Source organism: Dermacentor andersoni, chromosome 5 (assembly GCF_023375885.2).
Source record: "Dermacentor andersoni chromosome 5, qqDerAnde1_hic_scaffold, whole genome shotgun sequence".
In the NCBI taxonomy this organism is placed as follows: Eukaryota; Metazoa; Arthropoda; class Arachnida; order Ixodida; family Ixodidae; genus Dermacentor; species Dermacentor andersoni.
This window is the reverse complement of record NC_092818.1, coordinates 3,141,846-3,166,056: the sequence shown is the minus strand read 5'-3', so window position 1 is coordinate 3,166,056 and position 24,211 is coordinate 3,141,846. Positions and strand designations below refer to the sequence as shown.

General features: G+C 44.0%; 1 long non-coding RNA gene across 1 annotated transcript; it reads right to left on the bottom strand.

Moving 5' to 3' along the window:
- Positions 1-1,299: 1,299 nt before the first annotated feature.
- On the bottom strand, positions 1,300-6,927 carry LOC126529902 (uncharacterized). The gene is made up of 2 exons (XR_007599328.3): positions 6,581-6,927; positions 1,300-4,960 (listed from the first exon to the last, which is right to left on the bottom strand). It is a non-coding gene; the product is annotated as an uncharacterized lncRNA (long non-coding RNA).
- Positions 6,928-24,211: the final 17,284 nt, after the last annotated feature.

Here is a 24,211-nt window from a genome sequence, read left to right as displayed (position 1 = left end):
TTAAGGAGTATGCAATAGAAGTCAGTTGTAACTTCGTTAGACAGGATACCAGTAAGCTATCGCAGGAGACGAAAGATCTAATTTTAATACCACCCCTTATACATAGCTTTCATTGATTACAAGTGTTTGATTCAGTCAAAACCTCAGCAGTCATGCAGGCATTATGCAATTGGGGTGTAGACGAGCCATGTGTAAAAATAGTGAAAGATATCTACAGCAGCTCCAAAGCCACCGTAGTCCTACATAAAGAAAGCAACAAAATCCCAATCAAAAAAGGCGTCAGGCAGGGAGATATGATCTCTCCAATGATATTCACAGCGTGTTTTCAGGACGTATTCAGAGACCTGGATTGGGAAGAATTGGGGATAAGAGTTAATGGGAGATTACCCTAGTAAGTTGCGATTCGCCGATGATAGTGCCTTGCTTAGTAACTCAGGGGACCAATTGCAATGCATGTTCACTGACCTGGAGAGGCAAAGCAGAAGGGTGGGTCTAAAAATTAATCTCTAGAAAACTAAAGTAATGTTTAACAGTCTCGGAAGAGAACAGCAGTTTACGATAGGTAGCGAGGCACTCGAAGTGGTAAGGAAATACATCTACTTAGGGCAGGTAGTGAACGCAGATCTGGATCATGAGACTGAAATAATCAGAAGAATAAGAATGGGCTGGGGTGCGTTTGGCAGCCATGCTCAGATCATGAACAGCAGGTTGCCATTATCCCTGAAGAGAAAAGTGTATAACTGGTGTGTCTTACCAGTACTCACCTACGGGGCAGAAACCTGGAGGCTTACAAAAAGGGTTCTACTTAAACTGAGGACGACACATCGAGCTATGGAAAGAAGAATGATGGGTGTAACGTTAAGGGGATAAGATGAGAGCAGATTGGGTGAGGGAACAAACGCGAGTTAATGATATCTTACTTGAAATCAAGAAAAATGGGCATGGGCAGGGCACATAATGAGGTGGGAAGATAACCGATGGTCATTAAGGGTTATGGACTGGATTCCAAGAGAGGGGAAGCGTAGCAGGCGGCAGCAGAAAGTTAGGTGGGCGGATGAGAAGTTTGCAGGGACAGCATGGCCACAATTAGCGCATGACCGGGGTAGTTGCTGTTTATTCAAGCATTTTGCAAATGTGGCTCGCTTCTAAGCACCCCTTCTTATCTCTAAAAAAAAAACAGAAATGAACATCCAGTATTCTTTTTTAACTTTCACTAAGCTTATCGTATAGCTCAGTGTTAACATACAGTATTTACAGGTGAGGTTACAGAAAGCAGTAATAATTGACAGTAAACATTGCTTGGGTGGTGAAAAACATGGGAATCAGGTCATTTTATTTTCGACAATTTTTTTTGGCATAGGAGGCTAAGCAAATGGTGATGTAGCAACACTGTAAAGACTGAATAAGATGGATGTGGAATGCCTTGATGACTTCTCTTTCTGTTTTTTATTTTGCCTTCGAAAGGAATTTATTCTGTTCCAGATAAGGGAGGCAGCTTTTGCATCTGCAACAGAACATTGGTGGATGTTGTGTGAAGCACTTTCTCCATGCTTTTTCACTACCTGAGCAAGGTAACTTTCTTGGTGCTTCATCACGCAATTTATACAATCAACTTCCATTAATTCTACCCTCACGAGACTGACGGGTCGAATTAAGATGCAAAAACCTGCTGATGCACCGTTGATTCATTTGGCAATATGTGCTTGAGTAACACGCCTCTGAAACGAACGTGCATCAAATTTCTATTTGTCCACAGTATAAAACTAAAGTAGAAATGACTTAACTCCAAACCAAAGTAGAAACCTACGCGTACCTCATTTTTTAGAATGCCAGCTGATTTTCCAAAGCCAGCTTCGCCGTATTACAGCCATGATATGTGGTAAAGCATATGAATGGTGCAACCACGGTTTTAGTTTCGCAATCGATTGCACAGCTAGGCAATTTTCGTCTCAATGTCCTTTGAAAACAAAAAGTGTTCGTTAGAATCAGATAAGTACCACAGTCGGACATCGTCAGCTACCGTTACTGCTTGAAAATCTTTCACGGGTGGGTCAAAAATAGGCATTTCAGAGAGATGGCATTTGTTTAACGCATTCACTGTCCCCTAAGCTCTACTGAGACATGGGCTGCCACTAAAAGGGGTCATTATTGGGGTGTGGTCAAGTTCGCATTATCCGGCGAATGCCAGTTTTAGGATCGAAATAATGAATGTTTAATCCCATAGAAATGCATGGGCGTCGGCCAGGATCGAATTAACTGAAAAAATTAAATTAACCGGAGTCAGATTATTGGAAGTTTACTATACACCCTTTTCTGTTCTCCAAGAAGTTGCCATTTTAATATGTAGTTTTCTTCTATCAGTGTGGCAATGGTGCTAAATTTAGCATTTGTTTGAATCATCCATTGTTCCAAGGACAAGCTACAAAGTAGGGGCACACTTTGAGACTTGAAACATTTCCACATATAAAGGCAGGGCATGTTAACATCTGTGCAATTAACATAAGTTGGCTGTATTGTCTGCAAAGCATGTGGTTGCTTTTTTGGAATGTGGTCTTTCTGTAAAACAAAGTTGCATTTGTTTCAAATAAACTGCTGAACCATTGCTTGTGTGTTTTCCTGTGCTCTCTGTGCTGATTGCGCTTTTGAAAGTGCAGTGAGCAACTGCAGACTGAAATGCACAAGGCTTCACTTTATCATGCCAGGAAGCATTTTGGCTTGACAAAGGAGCCTTAATTAACCCCTTCCATGCACACACTTTTTTTGTATAAACACATCAAATGAAAGACAGTGACCTCTTCTCATGTATTTTAAAGCCTGGCAGTGTTAAAGACAGAGTGAAGTTGTACAAATACAATTTACTGTTAAGTATTGCTGCTAAAACCTCATGCTTGTGTATAGTATATGCATGCAGTGCTGGCTATGCCGTGGTAGAGCCGTGAAACAGCTTTCACTACACTGTTTGCTATAGCATTGCTGTGTTCTGCAACCTGAGGTCAAAACTATAAATCTCTAGATGTTCAGCAGCACAATTGACAGATATTTCCGTATGTTCGATGCACTCCTGGCCAGGGACTTCTCGTCCTGTAGGCAAAATAGATGGCTGCCTCGGACGCTGTTTTGGAAAGAGCGCAGCGTACCTCGAAAGCTTGCTCGCAATGCTTCACCAGCAGGTTTTGCCAGCGAGAGTGGAGGGGGGCACAATAATTTCACTTTACATGGTGCGGCACAATACCTTAAAATGCTGCTGCTTCTGGCTTCCACTTACTATGACATGCTGGTGCACCTCAACATGGAGCAACCCCATTTTACTAAAATTCTGAATTCTTCTACCAACATGGTGTGGTGGCTATCTATGATCACTGTATAAAACCGGGGCAAACAGCATGTCTAAATAGTACAAAAGCTGGTATAACTGTAATGAATGACCTGCAGTCATCCGAAATGTGCAAAATCGCAAGAATTGGTCAAACTCAAACACTGCAGAGTTTAAGTAGTCCTGGCACAATTTTTTTCTTATGCGTGTGTAGCTGTCATTCAGTTAACTACACTACAAAACTTCAAATTCCTTCTATGCGCCACAAATATATCCTTAACGCCAACATTTAAACATGTGCCAAAGGCAGCGTGGCCCCATAATCTGGTGACAACATTGCATGGTAGGTCACAAACAAATGATGCACGCTGCAGTTCATGAGTAAGCCATGCCATTATTAGGTCATTGAAAACTGAGCATGTTAGGACCACTATGCAGCACAACATTGGTCTTTCTGTCTTGGTGCACACTGTGGAGTGGGTGCATGTTAAAAACCTCAGGCGATTAAAGTTAAGCCGGAGTCCGCAACTATGGCATGCCTCGTAATCGTATCGTGGTTGTGACTTATAGAACACTAGAAGTAAATTAATTTTAATTTAGATGTTTGAGAAGAGTCATAAGAAAATTTATTTAGTGAAGCAAGTCTTAGCACACATTAAGAATCGCTCAAAGCACATGCAGCTTTCAGTGGCATGGTGTGGCCATAAAAGCTGCCATTTGGAACCAGATTAATATAAAAAAATTCAGTCCAAAAGTTTAATGTCAGTGCTCCTTTACATGTAAGCATGAGGGACACATATTTAAAGGCATCATCTAAATCCTGTGGAAGTATTTATTGGTGAATATCAAATGGCCCACATCTAAGGAAGTTATAGGGTGTTATGATAACAGGAAGCCACAAGATTTTTGTTGTGCGCTCTTCCTATATAGGAAGAGTGCACAATATAGGGCAGCAACAAAATAGTTGGGCCTAGTGAAGAATTCATTCAAGATCCTTGCCAATTTGGCAGGTTCACTATGATTAGAGATAATGAAGGCCAAGCACCTTGAAATGCATGCCCAAACCTCATCAGCATTGCATCACTTATTTCAAATAACTTTCATTTTGTCATTTTGCCAGATTAAAAGTTCTCAAAAACCTGCTTGACTGGTTTCAAGAACTTTTCGAGAACGGTTTGGTTCCATTCGAATGCAGCATTGTCAGTCTTTAGTGAACTAGACCCACCTTTACTGATATGCAATTAGGTAGATCAAAGCAGATGCTGTGAAAGTGCATGTGCAAGAGTGTTTGGAGTGGGCATTCCTGGGTTATGTTGCCAAGAAGGGAGTTTTGAGCTTAATGCACACAGCAGCTATAGATATGAAAACCAGCACTTTATTATTTTTTTAGATACCACAGACCTTTAGCAGGGCTTGAGCTAATGCTGGTCATAATCTACTATAATTTCCACCATATATGGCCCTTGTCATCACAAGTTTTTTTATGGTCCTACAGTTTATTCCCGCCGTGTACAATCAAAATCTCTGCCAAAGACAACAGAAACAGTATGATTGGAAACTGCAGAATTCTCCATCTGCGGAGGTGGCTGGCTGATTGCCGTATTAGATGCTTTGTGAGCTGGCATTGATGTGTAAATCTCAACTCATCTGCAAGCATACAAAATAGGCTTTGGGATACTTTTACCACAAGAAGAGAGACTAGAATGACTGTTGCCTGTGACATATGGCACATACCCATGACGAGGGATCGGCTAGGATTCCCCATGAATACAACATCAAATAGCTTTATATTCCCACTAACTTGATAGTACATAATACTGATATGTAACAAAAATAAACAACAAAGTAACTGAAAAACGAACAGGTCTACTACGATTGAGCCACAAGGGGAAGATAGAAACATTTGTGTTAATTGTATGAAAAAAATGTGCCTAAGATGTCATCTTCCCAGCAGCAACAATATGATCATGCACAAACTAGCATTGCTCTTCAGGCACACACCAGGCTGCTCACACCATTTTCTACAAGATTTGAAGCCCAACAGGCAAAAGGGGTGAATACCTTCAGCATAAAAGAAGAAAGTTATTCTATTCCATATCCTCACATGAAACACAGCAATATTGTTACAAGCCATTTTCACACATTGAAGGCATCAGCAATGTGATGAAGACAATTGAAGCACTCATGTTCTTATTTCCATTGCAATACAAACCTACACTTGGTCATATGAAGGTGCATGTGCCAAATTCAACCGTGTACTGTTATGAGGCACATGGAACAGACATTCCAAGGAAGTGAAATATTTGTAATGCAGTTACTTAATTTGTCCAGTCAGAAGAGCAATGCGCTAAATACAAAAAAAAAAAAAAACCTACAGGCCCACTATGCAATGCTTTTGCCAAACTATCCCAAACTTCAATGTGTGCAAGTCCACAATGACCAGGAAAAGAAGTAAACAAATTTCTTGAAGATGGAATGAAAAAGAAATGTTGCAACAATTGAGAAATGAGTTCTTTGCTCTTTAGTGGCACACGGACAGACAGTCGGTGGGCACAATTTGAACTTGAACTCATGGCAGTGTTGCAGGGGCAAATACCACTCATACTTCCGAGAAGCGTCAGTTACAATGCTGAGTTGGAAGGGAAACTTTACAAATACTTCTTCGGAAGTTCAAACATCTGACCAGTAAGTAGTTGAGCATGACTAGGAGAAATATGATCAATTTCACAAATAGCACCATTCCAAAAGAACTGGCACACTGCATTGATTTCTCAGGTGACAACTATTTTTCGAAAAGCCTCTGCGCGCGTTAATACAACCTGAGGCAGCTTAAATCTAGGTCACATGGAATCGAAAAATACAGCAGCGGGTGTAACACTTAAATGTGCTATCTCGCGAACATGAGCGAAAACTTCAATTTGAAAAGGTTTGCTCGAAAGGAAAACTCACGGCCATAACGCTGCTGCCCATCGCCAGTTGTGTGAATAAAAAAAAAAACATCTGCACGATCAATAGACACTTCGTCGATATTTGAAGCAGATCGTTAGTGGATATCAAGAAATGTGCACTGGATAAGAGCGAAACATCTAACCGACTGACTGACGGAAGTAAGGCTCACAGGATAAGTTTTCTCTATCTGCACCGATAATGCAGCACGTACTGTGCAATTAAATCGCCCGTAATGCTCAGCAATTACCGCACTTGATTGAAGTCACCATCGCAGCGAAGCGCTATTTATTTCAGTACCACGAAAAACAAGGTATTCACCTAAGTACAGCGGCGGTTTACCTGTCGGCAAGCCCCTAACTCGCATATGACGAAAGCAAATGTCACGGAGTCCAAACCCACGATTGCTCAAGTCAAACTGCGCTCGCACGAATATCGCGCACGTTATACGCTTTCGACATGCACAAAAGCGCGCGCAGAAAGTCTTGCAGCCGACACGACGGCAATGGCTAGTCTAGGTTCGAGAGTAGCTCTTTCAAAAAAGTAAAAACAAGCAACAATGTGACGTCACATCCTGCGGAAAAAGAGTTGTTCTCCTTTCTCACCTTCTCTCAGCTCACGCATGCGCAGCGATCACGGAGCACTCGGGGGCGATGTTCAGGTCATCGCCGCACCGCAAGCCAGCGGTCCGCCAGTAATGGCCGACGTGACGTCACGAGGGGCGGTCGTGAACTTTCGCCTCCGTGCGGCGCCCGCATAAACATGGCGCTGGTTCGTAGCGAAGCGGAGTGCGAGGCCTAGGCACCTAGGCTGTAGCGGCAGTTCGTTTTTTGTGTGGTTTATTGTGGTCATTGCAAGAGCTATTCAGCACCTGCAAAGCTATTTGTCTAATGCAACAAGCAGCTGTACTCTTCCTGACCGCTTCAGTACGTGCGATCGCCAAAGGAAACAGACGGATGTGTGTTGTGTTTACGCGAGGGTCGGAAGTTATGGAGCCGCCGATTTCGTGTGTTTCGCTGTTTTTTGCATGTGCATGACAAACGCGAAGGCCATCGCATACACCTGAATTCTAAGCTTGACACTAATTCGGTACGCGCCAAAATGAAAAGATTGCAATCGCCCTCCTCAGCATATGGTGTTCGTAGGTGTTGTGCGTGCGCGCTTCATCGATACGAAGATTGCAAGTTTGTGCAGTACTGGTTTGTGTTTCAGAAGTGATGGCACGATGTGTAGCGATGAGCTTCATTATCGCCTCATCGCAGTCATTCGTAATGTGCTGTTTGTGTTTACCTTCGTGTGAGCTGTTTTGGTGACCGCGAACACGTACAGAACGTTCGAGCGCTAGGGTTCTTACTTTTACGAAGCGTAAGTGTACTGTGATATGTAGTACGTGCAATGCGTCGCAGTGGTGCTAGGTGTATAAGTGTTCGTTTTATGCAATATGCACATTTTCTGAAGTGAACAGTGCATAAGCGTTGCGGGCGAGTTTTGGTTCCGGCCCTTTCTGCCTCGTTCACGTATCTTGTGTTTTTCAGGAGTTATTTCTGTGCTATGAAGGTGTTTATTATCGGTGAGGGCAATATAAGGAACAGCTTAAAAGTTACATGAGTACATGCGCGCTGTCGTGAAATGTGGACGCGCGTGTGCACCGTTCTCATGAATGCAAATTTCGGGCACTCTGTTAGGTTAGGTTAGGTTAGGTTAGGTGTAAACAGCAGAAATCCTGAGGCGTATTTCTAGATTAAGCAAAGTATACATTCTTATACTGAGAGATGTGAGCACCTTGCATGTGCAAGAAATTCAGCTGCTTGTTTCTTGTTAGTGACTGAGTACACACTGTTAGTGCCAACACCTGTGGCACAGCATGATAAGCATATAATGTGTGAAAACTAGATACTTCATTTTGATTCTTGACAATTTGCATTTTTCGATAAAAAGCCATATGCATGTAACAAAGCCTGAAGATGACAACACAACTGGTATGGTCAATATATGATTCAAGGATTGTAGCAGAAGAAACAGAGGACACAGAAGGAACGGCTATAGTCAAATACAACTTTAGAAAACAGGGAGGCCCCGCCCAGATGACCAAAGCGTGATGTCCAATTGCCTTCGTGACTAAAATAATTCCACTAAAAAAATCGTGCTTCTGAAACGTGCAATTCTAGGTATAAATAAAGACTTTTGTATTTTGATAACTGGTTTAGTAGAGCTCTCATGTGCTACAGCACATGCCGGATCGCGACCCAAAAATAACCCCTTGCCTTCCACAACGCTGCCCGTCGTCTGCTCTTTAGCTTCATTGCAAGTGACAAAAGTATAAAGAGCAGCTCTGGCTCTTGCGCTTGTTTACATGTACACGGCACATTTACTACTCCTGTTCCGAGCTTCAAATGAATCAGTTTCTATTGAACAAGTACTTATATAAAACAATGCATTTATCGCAACCATTACAAACTCAAGATGCTCTGTGTCAGCGAAAGCACAGTGTTCAAGGTGAGGAGGGAGATCAAAGCTTCGCATATTTCGGGTGGCAAACTGTTGACACCCTCACAAAAGCGCCCATGAAATGCGGAGAAAAGAAGACGCAGCACGAAGTATGACACTTGCGCACCAAGGTCGTGTGCACGATTTCTTTCGCCGCAACGAGATACCGACGGTTGAGAAGATCACTAACGAGTTCTCGAAGCATATATGGTGTTATGTTTGTGCCCTGGGATTTGTCGGACATAAGGCCAGTGCTATGGTGTGTCGACCGTGGAGGCAGCATGCATCCCCGCATGGTCCATGCTTTGGGCACACGACTACGTGCACGGCTCGGGTTTACCTGCGGCTGCATGGCATCCACGACGGAAGCGGCCAACGAATCACAGACTGCTATTCGGCCCCTCCCCGTGCAGGCAGCAATGCAACCCCCCCTCCTTTGTCCGGCAGCGCCCGCACCACGAACAACTCCCGCTGTGTTTGGGACGGTTTCCAAAGGAGGGCTGTGTTTCGACCCTGTGCCTTACAGTTGGTTCCCTTTGTCCTATGCGGGCCATAAAACTTCCCTGGTGCACCATTCTGACCAACTACCAGATCGGCCCAACGCCACAGCGCGGTTTGAGGAAGTGCCGGCCACCGAGAGCGGCGTTAGGACCACGGAGGCTGCCCAGACCCTCTCTCTCTCGACCTTGTTTCGTCCTTAGGGACTGTCTGGGGAATCTGGGGACTAAGGGGTGTTATTTAAGCAGCTTGCAGCTGCTCTGTTGGTCTCTCTCCTGATAACGACGACAACATGTAAACATTGTATAAAGAATTCTTCACCGAGAAAGCTCTCCTCATCTCTGACTCTGCGTGAAGTGGGGTCCACACCTCCTGCCAGCCACACATACCTCGACACACGCAACATTGGATCTCCCATCACTGAAGCGTTGTACTGTGCGTCACCTGCTTGTCGAGATCTGATTCAAGCACAAGAAGAGGAGCCGCAATTCGCTGCTGATCGACCGGTATGACATCGCTGAATGGCGGAATCGCTACCTTCGTGACGTGGAGCGCTATGGGCAGAAGGCCGAAAGATCTTTTTCCTGGACGAGACATGGGTGACGGCAGTACACACTGGGTCGATCGTGTGGACAGACATCGTGGTGCAGAAGCGCGGACACCTATACGCTCAAGCAAATGGCCTGTCGACGGGTCTGAAACAACCTTCTGGAAAAGGCCAGCGCCTGATTGTGACGCACATTGGCAGCGAGGATGGCTTCGTCGACGGCTGCTTAGATATATTCCGAGGCCAAAAAACAAGCGACTACTACGAAGAAATGGACGGCAATCACTTCGAGGGATTGTTTAATGATGTTCTGCAGAAGTTGCCTGCTGGTAGCGTCATTGTTTTGGGCAATGCACCTTACCATTCCCGGCGAGAAGAGAAATTGCCGACAACAGCTTGGAAGAAGGGAAAAATACAGGAGTGACTCAAAAGCAAGAGCATCACCTACAGCGAAAGCGTGGTTAAAAAGCAGCTGCTTGAGTTGGTAGCATCTGTAAAGCCATGCTTTCTGAGCTACATCGGAGACAATGCAGCTGAAAGGGCCGGTTGCATTGTACTCAGGCTCCTACTGTACCACTGCGAATTTAATCCTATCGAGCTCATGTGGACAAAGGTAAAAAATGGCATAGCTGAGGACAACAGAGGCGTCAAACTGTCCACGGTCAAAGACGTCTTGAGGGAAAGAATCAAGCACGTAACGGCGGAAGACTGGAGGAAGAAGCTTCACCATGTGATGGACCTGGAGGCAAAGTTCAGGCTTGATACGTCTGGAAGTGACCGCATCCAACCCATCATCATCCAATTGGGTGAAGATGATAGTGAAGAAAGCGACTCCGACTGTGAGCTGTCCGGCATTGAGCCACTCGATGAAGCATAACAGCTTCTTATTAATGAAAGAACAGCCCTTATTAGGGCTACCAAAATATTGCCGGTGGGTTCGCAGCAGCCAAGCATTCTCAAATAAATAAGCAGTTTATTTGGTGACATATTCCTTTTAATGGAAGCCCAATTCTGAAAAAGCAACGTCCTGCACAGATCGTGCTCAATATAAGTATTGGCATGGAAACGTGCTGAAATGCTGGAAAATATGAGTGCAAATACAGTTGTTAACCCTGAATAACTATGTGGGGCCCAAAATGCTCATTCGGGCAGCCACTGTCCAGCTTCACACGAAAAAGCAGTAGTCAACGTGAAAGTGACAGCCACATCAATGTGCATGCCAAAGCACATTGTGCTTTGTGTGCAGTTGTGCTGCCCCTACTGTTATTTCCAGCCCATTAAGATGAATAATGCCAATGTCAGAAGGCCTAAAATACTCTATTGGGCAGCCACCTACGAGCATGACGGGCCCTGTGATGAGATAACAGTCGTCAGGGCATGCTTGAAAGGCACATTTAGCATCTGCACTTCAAAGTGCAGCCACGTCGTAGACATTGTAGGTGAAACAGCAGCAGTCAACGCGAAATTGACCGCCACTTTTGGCAGTTTGCTTGCAAAAGCACATTCATGTGGTCGCATTCTTTATTTTGGTTATATGGCTCAGGCAAGTAATATGAACAAGAGAACAATTATCAAACATCATTAGCTTAGTGAGGACCAAAATACTCAGTCGGGTAACTATTAATAGCAGTAGTCGAGGGCACGCTTTAAAGGCACCATTAGCAGTCTGCACGTCAAAGCACAGTCAAGCTGTCGCCACTGTTAGTGAAACGGCAGCAATCAACGCGAAAATGACGGCCACTGTTGGCAGCTTGCATGCAAACACATTAATGTGGTGGCATTGTTTATCTTAGTTATCTTGCCCAGGCAAGTAATGCAAATAAGAGAACAATTATCAAACATTAGCTTAGTTAGGCCCAAAATACTCAGTCGGGCAGCTATTAATAGCAGTAGTCGAGGGCACGCTTGAAAGGCACCATTTGCAGTCTGCACTTCAAATCACAGTCATGCCGTAGCCATTGTATTTGTTTATCTGACCGGGCAAGGAACACCAATGTTAGCACAATTATTCACCCTGAATAGCTCTGCTAGCATTGTTTGTACTAAAGAATGCTGAGTGAAGTTGAATGTGTTTTATTGGGGCAATTATTTAATTCACAAGCCATTGACATAGCGATCGACGGCCAGGTTCAGACAATGACATTTGTGAAGTAATAAATGGTGAAAGTTGCAAAAGCTCTCAGTGCACTGCTTTGCCGGGCTCCATTCACTGAAAAATGTCTGCAACGACGAAAGCATCAGACAGGAAATCATACCCCACTGCACAATGTTATTCATGTTGAATATTTTTACAATCATATGTGGTGGGCAGTGAAACCGTCTGTTTACTAAGACTGAATGCAAGAAAAATGCAACAGCATAGCAAGGTGTTGTTTTGCAATATGCAGCCTTTCATGTGCACTTCTGGCGAGATGCCACATACACTGATGCATAAACATGAACAGAGGTAAGAGGCAAAGTTACTGTGCAACCCACATGACGCTTTTAAGAAAATGTATCTCTAAACCTTTCAAGTTGGTTAATCACATGCAGCAACAACACAAGAAGCAAGGACAGAAAACACAGCAAGTAGGCAGATTGAGAAGACGAGGTAGACCAGTGGGACAGGTTTTAATGAGATGGAGGAGGCCAGCCCTGCAGTGTACAGGAGTTAGTGCTTTGAATGAGATTGGTTAATGAAAATGTGTAATGACTTTGCTAAAAAAAACTAGCAAAAACAAATGCTAATATAAAATAAAAGGGCAGAAATAAGAGTAAGCGCAAACACGCATGGTAGCAGGCACGTATTCACACACAAACGCGAAAACTAAGAAAAACTCAAATGTGGGAAATTAAAAAAAATTGACAAACACAAGAAAACACACACATTTACGAACAGACGCGGGTAGAGATATTACAGGAGTGGGTTCACAAGCTGCTGTGCCTACCTTCTTGTATGTTTTTTTTTTTTTTTTACCGCTCTCTTAACACTGTCTTGGGAATTTTTAATTGCAACATATCACGAGAATCGAAAAGCAGCGTGAAGCTATGTTGTGGGAAACCATATCGAGCGCTGGCAACACAACTTATGCGTGACTGTGCCACAGCGCGCATTCTACAGCTTGCGCTGGTAGAAAGCAATCAATCGACGGTGCTACACAATGCTCGAACACCACCGTTAGACGCTCGGCTATCTCACTGCTGACAATGATCGTTCACGCTAAGTTGATGGCGAGAAATGCAGAGACACTACACGAACACACACGCCGCTGACAGTAGGCACCAGACTTTGGCAAACTTTTCTCGTCATAACTATGAAGTACAAGTCCTGAAAAGGAACGACGATAGGTTAACTCAGGAGATGCTTGAGGCATTCGAGATAAGTAAAACGGGAGCGTAATGTGTAAGCACACCGTCAGTGGCCTTGACAAGAAAGGAAGTCACCTTCTTGAGACAGCCTCAGATGTATAAGAGAAGAGATATGGCGATGAAATCAATAATAGTGGGAATTTCACTCAAGAAATCAGTTGACAGTGCACCTGCGTAGTCGTCTAGTCGTTCCTTCTGTGTCCATTTTCCTTAAGTTCTGCTGCTACAATCCTCGAAGAATAACCAAGTAGCCCAGTTAAACACCCTTTTGTCAATATATGATATTCTGTTGGCTGCTGGAGCATGTAGTGTGTATGTAAGTGTTGAAACCATAATTTTAAGCTGTTGATATTGCATAAGGATGTGTGAATATTTGCAACTTTGTAATTATGCATCGAATAGTGCCCTATTCGATTCGGTGGTCACTTTTTGTAAATGTGAATATTTTTTTCATACGTTTCAGGTATTTCAAAATGCCAACTGCACCCACATAAACACTAAATTGCAGAAAAGTATGGTACATTTTCACCATGACAGGCGTTATAGCCGTAAAACATGAGAACTTGCGTAGAGGAGCAGGCTACGTCACTCAGGCAGCCACACTTTACAGGCTCTACAGTGATCATTTGCATCCTCTGAAGAGCCCTGTGCATGCGAATAAAGTACTTGTTTGCTCGTGTGCTCAGTTTGTGTTTTTCAAATACAATACTTAGTAAGGTACTATACTATTACAGAAACTTGCTAACTTCAAAAATAAACGGATATAAACATCAGTTTATGTTAATAGTGATAATGGCTATTCATTTTTAGAAAAGTATTCGATTCAATTTGCTTCTGGCACTATACTATTCGGCCCTGAAAATCCTTATTTGCTCACCTCTAATATTGCATCTTTTTTGTGCTGTCTTTCACATGTGCATTGCAAACAAGACTCACATAAATGTGCACTCAGAGCATATTACATATAATTAACGAAAATATCCCAGTAGGATAGTTGGTTCAACATAACACGGTTGCGCAAAGTGACGAAGGGACAGGACTTAAGAGAGAAAAACAATGCACGACACCCGAGTGCAAACTAACAACTGTCTTATTTTTCGGAAAATGAGACCTTCATATAGCCTACTCGCATGTTCAGGGATGTTCTTCCCAGTCTAGCCACGCCATCTATTGTCATTCATTAAGCTAATCTCTTTGTTGAGTGATATAGATGGCACATGGGGTCATCTTGATGTTGTAGGCTTCCATGACTTCTTTTTCTTTGGTTACTACATTTCAGCAAGATCCCCATCCTGTGGAAGATACGGCATGAAGCGCAATGTATGGCAAGGTCTCTGGGTGCTTGTATCAGACTGCAGTTGTATAGATGGTCGCACAGTCAATCATTTACGCACCTGCCTGTTTGGCACATGTAATCCGCCCCACGTGTCAGAGGTATCTTGTAGACCATGTCTATCGTGCATTCAGTCAATCCTTTAACATGGTTTATAGTGCATGCATTCAGGGTATTCCTTTCGCTGCTCATTCCATTTACTTTTGAGCACATTTCCTTTAGCTTTTGTCGTGCTGTGAGGACCACTCGTTTGCTCGGTTAAACTGAGCGAACGAGTTCAGCAAAAGATGAGAGCAAAGGCAGCATGCAGTGGGAGATTAAAAAATCTGCAAGTGAGAAGAGGCATGAGGAGGAAAGTGGATAGGAAGGTGCAGCAGAACCATGAGGCAGTAAGCAGAGGAGTGTATGTCAAAAGCGTGCGAATAAAAGCGAAGTGCAGTGACAGTAGCTACGAGATGGTGCCAGAGTAGCACGCAATGTCTGGGAGGTTTGTTGGCGATGGCTTCTGTGAACCACTCCCACGCGTCACCCATGCGCTGGCTCACGCGATCTCCATATTGGCAAGGCAGTGGCGCCACACTTCGCTCCGTTTGCAACATGCTACACAAGACCAATTGTCCTTGCCAGCGAAATGACAACACATGTAGAGCTGCACTAAAATTTCATATTAGGGAGTATCGTAATTGTCTGTGATTTTTTTCTGTCAATTGCATGTGCTCTGCAGTTATAAACATTGCAGAAGCATCGCTGGTCGCTTATGCTCTTATGCCTCTCAATATAGGTATTGTATCAAAGCAGATTCCTTGCTTTGTACTCTTGTTTCCAGAGCTGTCTCTGCACATTTAACACTTTATGAAGAGGGGAGGCTAGGGAACAGCTTAGAAGTTATATCACTGCTCCACCTATTGCAATTATTCATTTTGTGCTAGGTGTCATGTGCTGTAATGTAAGCTATGGAAATGCTCCTTATGCAATGTTTTGCACATGTGGCAACTCAGCAAAACACCTTCTCTGCCACTGCCCAACTGTCGCATATCTGTACACGTGTACATGTGTGATAGCGTTTCCCTTTCTGTCATGCGGGCCACATTGCAATCACATCACCCTCGCTCACTATGTGTATATAATCGTTGGCCGCCAAGCTGTGGTGTACTTTTTTGTCCTTATATTCCTTGGCTGTCATTCTGCCTCGTTAAGTTGCTGCCATGCAATAAAACATGTTTCAAGTTCAGTCTGCCTCTTCGTTCACGGAAGCCCTGGAACACGACACCATCCTTTCACGCTAACAATTTGTTCTGTGAGCTGTACTCCATCTCAGTAGTTCCTTGCCGCACTGGGGAAGCTGCAGGGCTCCTTAGTTAATAGGAAGGCTGAATGACCCTCAAGGTGTCTTCATCGCACCGCACCGTCTGCTCGGTGTCTGCTTTCCATCCTGTCAGCACATGCTCCATTGTTGGAGGATTGATGAAAAATTTTTTCACTCCATAACCAGAAGCTTTGTTTACGTGCATGCGACAGCGGAGCTTCGCTTCACCTGTACACTTTCCCTCCATTTACCTTGCAGCCACCTTAATAAACAGCAAGGATGAACGCCCTCATAAATGTTCACTTGCGGCACAGCATCTGCTCGGCGTCTACTTGCTGGAATGAAAGCAGTTTAGGAAATAATCTAAAGCTCTATTTTACTGACTGCAGCATTTATCATGGGTGCGAAGAGGGTGTTGCGACAGAAAGCCTGTGGTGCAAATTCAAGGAAATGTACTCGGATGCTGATCAAAAGTTTTATAGGTGTAAAGTGCAAAACCACATTTACATACAGGAATGACATGACACTGGTCATAACTTAAAGCAACGGTTCATGGGGCCCACATCTATGGGCACATAAACATGATTCTCAATGCAAGTTTGACTTTTCAGAAAGAAGTGACATGATGACATACTGGTAATCAATGCCTGATATTTCTTTATTCCCACAATGATCAGTTGTATAATACTTGTGCTCAGATACAATAACGCATCTCTGAATCACAGATATCACATCCCATCTGCCCTATGCAACTTTGCCTCATGAAATGGGAAACTCATTGATATAATCAGTTACGGATTATGCCAAATTGTTATGCTGTTTCTTGCAGTTTTGTCTTTCACGAGTATTTGCGTAATGTGAAAAATAGTAGCCTGATGTTCTAAATGTTATGTATACTATATGACAATACTATTCTTTTTCCGTGATCAGAGGAGGCTTTTGTGTCAATACATAAATTGGAAGTTTTTTAACAACGAATATGTGACAAGTACTTGCATGTGAACAAGCGTATGCAGCCTTCAAAAGGCAAGCATGGTAACGAATGTATCGTTTAGCTGTATTGGCACAAAACTTTCCCATGGGCTTTTTTTTGCCTAAAGCCAACCACCCATCTCGATATAGCAGATTTATCTTTTATGTGACAAGTCTGTGCTGTTTTCCTTGCAACAAGTCCTTTTACATGTGTCCACAAAACATTGGCCCTTCATTATGTTTGTTTTTTCTACAACTTTCATGTTTTTTTGGAAACAATTTATTTTGCATTTTTGGAAGCTCTTCATACAGCAGCCATTATTTCTTGGAAAGCTTCTTTGCAACGAGGCTCTAAAGTTGTTGACACACTATTCAAGTATTTTTTTTATATATAACATTAGTAGCCTTGCATTTAAAACTTATCCTTTGTCCCCTATAGTTGGTTAAGATGTAGTACCTAAATATACGGAAATAAATATTGCTACTGCAAGTACTCACGTCGTCGTGTCACTATTCAATATTTGACACTTACTATTTTTGTTCAATTTCTGTTAGAAAAGTTAACATTCGCCCACCTCACAATGCACAAAGTTGCGCCCAAGCCATATTCGTGATGTAAAAAAGAGGTGAGGCGTGCAGACGGGACACAAGAGTAGAGAAGTGGACTTCTCCACTCTTTCTTCCTGTCTGCACACCTCGCCTCTTTTTTGCACAATGAATCCTTACCAACTAGCTCAGCTTTCTGTCGTTCTAAGCCATATTTGTGCTTTCAGAAGTCTTACTTTGCTGCATATAATAGTGGCAAAAAGCAGCTTTTCAGAGAGAACTTGATTTTGTTGTTCTGTGTATTCTGTTCTTCTGCCATAAGTATAGTGAACTGATAACTATATCGCATACACACAGCCTCTCAATGGAACAGACATTTATTTGATACACATGAATTTGCACCCTGTTCATCTAGATTTCAAAATTATGCTGATTGTGGCTAGCCTCTAGTATGTACAGAAGCATGTCTACGATGTGGTCTGAGGGTACATGTGCAGTGCTACTGTGAAGCTAGTTATAGTTCTCACAGCAATGCACCAAGTAAGGTTGTTGCTTCATTGTTATAAAGAAAGCCAGCATCAGCTAGGCTGTAAGGGCGACATAAATGATTTGTGCAATTCACCAACAAACAGAATATAATATGACTATAATGCCATGTGCTAGTTAGTATATCAAGTGATTAAGAGAATGATGTAAGGGCTGTTTGGTTAATCTGGTTAATTTGTCGTGTTAAAACACAGGCTGTGAAGGTAACTTCAACATGTCGAGGTTGTCAACATGTCTAATTATTTACGAAATTGGGGAGGTGGCAGTGAGACTCCCTGGGAAAGCAATACCTCAGTTGTACTAATGGTATGGCTTGATTATATAATTTCATCATTGCTTGTTTAGAAATATGACGGTGGGTTAGAACCTATGAAATGCCACAACAGCAAGGCTGAACATCCATCTACTTCTCAGAGGCTTAAAGAATGATAAACAGTTATGCTTTAGAGCATATTTTGGTAACAAATATATGCCATCTTCATTTCAGTGGAATGGAATGAGGTGATTGAGCACAGCCATGCTATTGTAGCATGCATGAAGGAATGCAGGAGAGCCTGGGGGCTAATGTATGTTAATAGAGTGAACAAGTAGCTGTGACTGGCAAGATTATTTTACTCCACAGAGGATGCTGCAGTAAGGTTTGTGCAACTGTAAGAAATACGAGAACGAGTGAAAGATTACTTGTAATATATGGATTTGTATGGCAGATGAGAATGTGCACCCAATTTGCCACTACGCATTTTTTCTATTTTATGTTCAGCACAGAGTGTGAGTCACTGCGGCTTCAAAACTGGAAATTTCTGCGTTCCGTTTCACAGTGTTTATGGGGCTACCTGCATTCATTTGACCACTTATGAAGTGATTGGATAATAGAACATGCCCACATCACAGATTTACACAGAACATAATATGAATTCATCATAGAGCTCCACCCAAGAAACTGTCCGTTGGTTATGAAAACAAAAAATGCCAACAAACATTCCCTTACTTTCTTGTGCTGCCCCGCACATGCTGCTAATTAACTAATGTCTACGATGCAGACATTCTGTTCTTTCATTAGGGGTAGGTGCAAGTTGCCCTGACACAATGAACCTGCATTCATTGCCTACAAGCTACTGCATGTTGGAATTGGTGTTACAGCAGGCATGGCAAATGTTCTCCCCTACTTGTGTCTTGTACACCATATGAGCCAGCATTTCATTTCATTGTTGTGTACCTGTTTAAGCTGTTACTGATTCAGAAAGGCAAAAATAAAACCACTTACTACGTCAACCATTTCGCATGCAAGATCACTGCACTCATTGCAAAGCTTATTAGAGAGTTTTAGATCAGGGGGATGCAATCGTTGAGGCTCGAAGTACTAGGGGGCCTCAATGCTTGCATCCCCTTAATCTAGATCTCTATAGTCGCTTGATGATCTTGCTTTGCTTTGAGATGAAGTACATGTACTGTGCACCTGTCTGTTAGCCTATGCACTTCTCTTTTTAATGTGGCTGTGCATTAGCTAGCTAGGTTGTCAGTACATGAATGAGATTAGGGCCATGCCCAACGCTATCAAATAACATTACTTTGCTATAGCTCACTGACTGTGCACGCTTCTTTTTTATCTAAGGAAAAGAATAAAAAAGAGAATGCATGCATAAATGATGTTGACAGCAGCAAACGGTCTCAAGGCAATCATCCTTGATTGTCGCCATTGCTGAGAGAGCAAGCATGCCTGTATTCACTTTGACCACAGGCTGTACATTGTTTAAATGCTGATAGAGGTATGGATAAATAGTGAAGGGGCAGCAGATTGGTGACCCAGGCCTTTATGCATGGGCATTGCTGCCTTGTGTGCCCTGTAAACCTCTGTCGTCTTTTAAGGCATGAATGACATAACACTACTTCTATTGGCAGGGACATTTTTAGCACCAACAAGAAATGTAAACATTAGGTGAATTCACGCCTATATGGGGTGTCTTTTCAGCAATATGAATTAATATTTGTTTTCATGCAAACATTCCTCTCTTGAAAACATATCTGACAAGCATCTCTGCCTGAAGAAGTAACTGTGATATGTACACATCACTATGTACACATCACTTTTATGTATGTCATAATTGTAATCGATTGCTCAAGACGTACTGATGGCTAGCTGTTTAGTCATGACTTAACATGGCAGTGCACTTTGAAATAATGACGTAACATAGAATGAACAAATGCTAGCTCTGTGCGCTCCTGTACGTTCATTTGGTGTTACATCATGTAAGCAATTGTAGGCTCACTATTAACTTGACAGCTACTAAAGAGACCTCAGCAGCAAAGTGCAACTAAATCAACAAGCCACTATTGATGATTCACATGCGTGCTCGGTGACGAAGTGACTTGTCAATCAACACAGCTGTATTCCGTGATAATAGAACCATCTGTATAGGAGTATGTTAATAGATAATGCTGCGGCGCTTCAGCAGGCTATGCTGTTGCTGTGACAGATCCCTTGCTCATTGGCTTAGATACACCTGTGTGTTCATGTATGCGCGTTCTTCCAAGCTGTTACGTACAGGGTCTGGCCCCATGTGAAAGGAATGCGCATTGGTTGGTGGCAGAAAACAGACCGAGTTTATTTTCTACAAGAGATGCAGATGAGAGCCGCATGTGTTCGAGGGGGCAAACTCTTGGTCCCTGTCTAGTGGCCGAGACGCTGGGGGTGATGGAGAATTCTTGGAACTCTACTCGGGGCAGGGTCGCTTCCTGTTTTGTCTGCGCTGGTGCCTTGTCCAGCCGAGGAGTGGTGGTGCATCGCTTGTACAAAACATTTTCCTCCCTTCTCAGATGGAGTCGCCGTAGTAATCCGGAGGGTGTCGTTCCCGCAGCGGGCATGACTCTGCAGTTGTGTTTGGCACGGTCTCAGGGGCAGTGCCAATCTCTGGTTTGGTCACCGATGATTACGAAGGCTTCAGCATTCCTGAGAGAGTGGCCTCTGACGACGTGGAGTTATCTGCTTTTATCCCAAGCATAAATGGGAGCGGGACACTGCTCGCGGTTAGCGTACAGCCCTTATCCTGTGTCGCCGAATCTTCTGTGGGGTGTCTCAAAACACCGGGCTTGATGTGGTCACATTGTCATCGCACTAACCTGTTGGGGCCTTTAATGAGCCACAATCTGTGACCTAGCTTTTCCAAAACCGTTCCCTCTGTCCAGATCGGATTCCCTCCGAAGTTTCGAAAGAAAACTGCTTGTCCGACAGCGAGTACTCTCGACTTTGTGTCCCTGTTGCAGTTGGTATGGATTTTGTTCGCTTTTGCTTGGGGCTGAATGCACGTGAGAGCTGTATCCAGCTCACGCCCAAACCCAAGTGCAGCTGGCATTTCACCCGTTGATGTGCAGGTGGTGTGTTGCTCTAGAAAAAGTGGGCCAGCCTACACGCGAATGTTCCGTCCTTGTTTTTGGCTAATGCTCGTTTTGTTTCAAAAGCCATCCTTTCTGCTTGGCCATTTGTTGTAGGATGGTACGGTGTGCTTGTTAAATGGGTCACCCCATTCTTCTTTAGGAAGCTCTCAACTTCTACTGAAACGAAGGATGGCCCGTTATCAGTCACAAGCTTTTTGGGGAGCCCAAAAGCTGCGAAAAGGTTCCGGAGTTCAATGTGGCAGACTGTGTATTATGCATGGAGCACACTTCCAACAATTTGCTGTATGTGTCCACAATAAGCCAGCATTCTGCCTTCTATGGGACCAACGAAGTCTGCGTCAACTGTCCCAAGGCGTTCTGGTGCGTTCCCATTTGGGCACTGGTGCCCTGGCTGGTGCCCTTTGGTGTTGACAACAAGTTGCACAGTTTCTAGTGAGCCGTTCGATATCTGCGTCAATGCCTGCCCAACAAAAGTACCTTCGTGCACATGCCTTCATGACCACAATTATATGGTGGTTTGCAGGTGCGAGTATAAGAAGGTAGTTTCTTGCCTTTTGTTTTGGAGTTACCATCCGGGAGCCTCTAACAAGGCACCCTTCCTGCGCTGAAAGCTCAGTCTCCAGTTTCCGGCACGATGAAAACTGTTCTTTTGGCAGTTTATGAACTTCACCGTTTGAAACAGCCTCCAGCACTTGGGACAGAACTGAGTCCTCTCGAGTCATTCGTGCTAGTTGACACGGTGAAAGCTCGAAGCTGAGCATGGTAGCCAACATGAGCACGTCTCTTGGGGGATAAGGTTCAACTTGTGCCGGTAGTGGAAGTCAGCTTAGAGTGTGCGCATTTTGGTGCAGTAGGCCAGGCCTGTACAGCAACTTGTAATCGTACGTTGCTAGTTTAAGGCACCATCGCGTAATTCTTGATGAAAAGACCCGGGGTACTTGCTTTGTTTCGCTCACGATTCCAATCAATGCCTGGCGATCTGTTATGGTCACATGCCGGCCAGCTATGTACTTATGAAAATGACTGATGCTGTAGATTACTGCTGCACTGTCTTTGTTGAGCTGGAAGTAGCTCTTTTCTGCACTTCCCAGTGTTCATGAACTGAATGCAATGGGCGCCTCTCGGCAAATAGCATCTTCCCGAGCGAGGACGGCATCAACGCCGTACGGCGATGCGTCCACAGACAAAAGAAGGGGCTTCGTCCCGTCGTAGTGAGCGAACACTGTAGATGCACGAATCATCTCATTAAGTGCCTCGATCGAAATTGACTTGATGCTTGCTCTTCCACTTCCAGGGCATGTTTTTCTCTAGGAGCCTATACAATTCCACCACGACCATTGCTCTGTTCTCCAAAATGCAGTTGTCAAATGAAATAAGGCCCAGAAAAGCCCTTAGGGATGTCTTGTCAGATGGTTTGGGTGCTTGAAGTATAGCCTCAACCTTTTTCTCGGTCTTGCAAACACCACTGCCATCAATTCGATGTCCCAGAAACTAAACTGACAGAATTCTGAACTTGCACTTTTCTTTCTTGAGGCATAAGCCTTTCTCAGTTAGTCTCGACAGAACCTGATTAAGACACTGTGCGTGCTCATTTGCACTATTCCCGTTGACAATGATGTCGTCAAGGTGAACACTCACCCCTGGAATTCCAGGTATCTTTGTCTCCCTCAGGCACTGGAAGATAGCTGGCGCAGCGGAAATTCAGAACAGGAGGCATTCCACCCTGAATAGTCGTTTTGTGGTGTTCACTGTGAGCAGTGCTGCTGTTTCTTCATCAACTTTCAGTTGTTGATATGCTTGATAAAAATCCAACATTGAGAAGAGGGTTCCACCATGTAGGTTTGCAAACACTTCATCTGTAGTTGGTAGTGGGTAAGATGCCTTCTTCGCTGCTGCATTAACAGTAACAGTATTAACAGTACTCCTGTAGTCACCACAGACATTGAGTGTACCGTCGGTCTTCTGAACAAGTACCAATGGGGTTGCCCATTTGATAAGCTGCGTTGGTTTTAGGATGCCTTGGCGCTGTAGATGGTCAAGCTTATGTTCCATAAGAGCCTGCAGCGCCACTGAAATTGGACGAGCCTTGCAAAACATTGCCGTCGCACCGTCTTCGAGTTCCAGGTGAACTAAAGGACCTGTATAGCTGCCAATGTCTTCCTTGAAGACATCTGGGTGTCATCCCATGACCTCTGTCATTTCTAGTGCTGGCTCTCCAACGTGGTTGATCCCCTTCATCTGAATTTGAAGTGCCAAAAACCAATCTCTTCCTAGGAGGTTGCATCCGGTGCCCTTCATAACCAACAATGGCAGCAGATAGTCCTTTGATCTCAACATCAGATGAACTTCTGCGGAGCCCAGGACGTGTAATTGTTTACCTGACCATGTGCACAAATCGAGCGGCTCGCATGAAAGCCACAGAGTGCTTTTCTTCCACCTTCTGTAGTCCATGTCCTCGCTTATCAGGGAGCATGCCGTACCTGTGTCCACCTCAAACTGGACTGGCTTTCCCTCCACTGTCAAGTCCACGAGGAACTTGGGGCAGTGTGTACGTACACTGTCTGTGTGCAGCTTGCAGGAGGATTTGCTGACAGGTGGTGGTTTGACACTGTGTGCCCGTAGCTGCTAGTTGTCGGAGCGTGGTTCCGTGTTTTTCTTTTTCTTTGAGATGCAGGCATGCTCGACGTGACCTTCCTTGGAGCAGAAACGGCACTCGGCTGTCTTGAATTTGCATGTTTCAGGGTCATGCAAGCCGTCGCATCGATAGCAATGTCGCGCTGACGTATGCTTGCCTCCTGGCTTGATTTGCGACGTCCTGTTAATTTCCCCCGAGTTTACCACTCCTTTGATATCTCGCTGATGCCTTGACGCACTTTCAGCTGACAAGACGAAGTCCACAGCGCATTGAAGTGTCAGGCTTTTTCTGCGAACAGTCTCTGCGGAAGATGTTCGTCCCAGACGCCGCGGACGAACCTG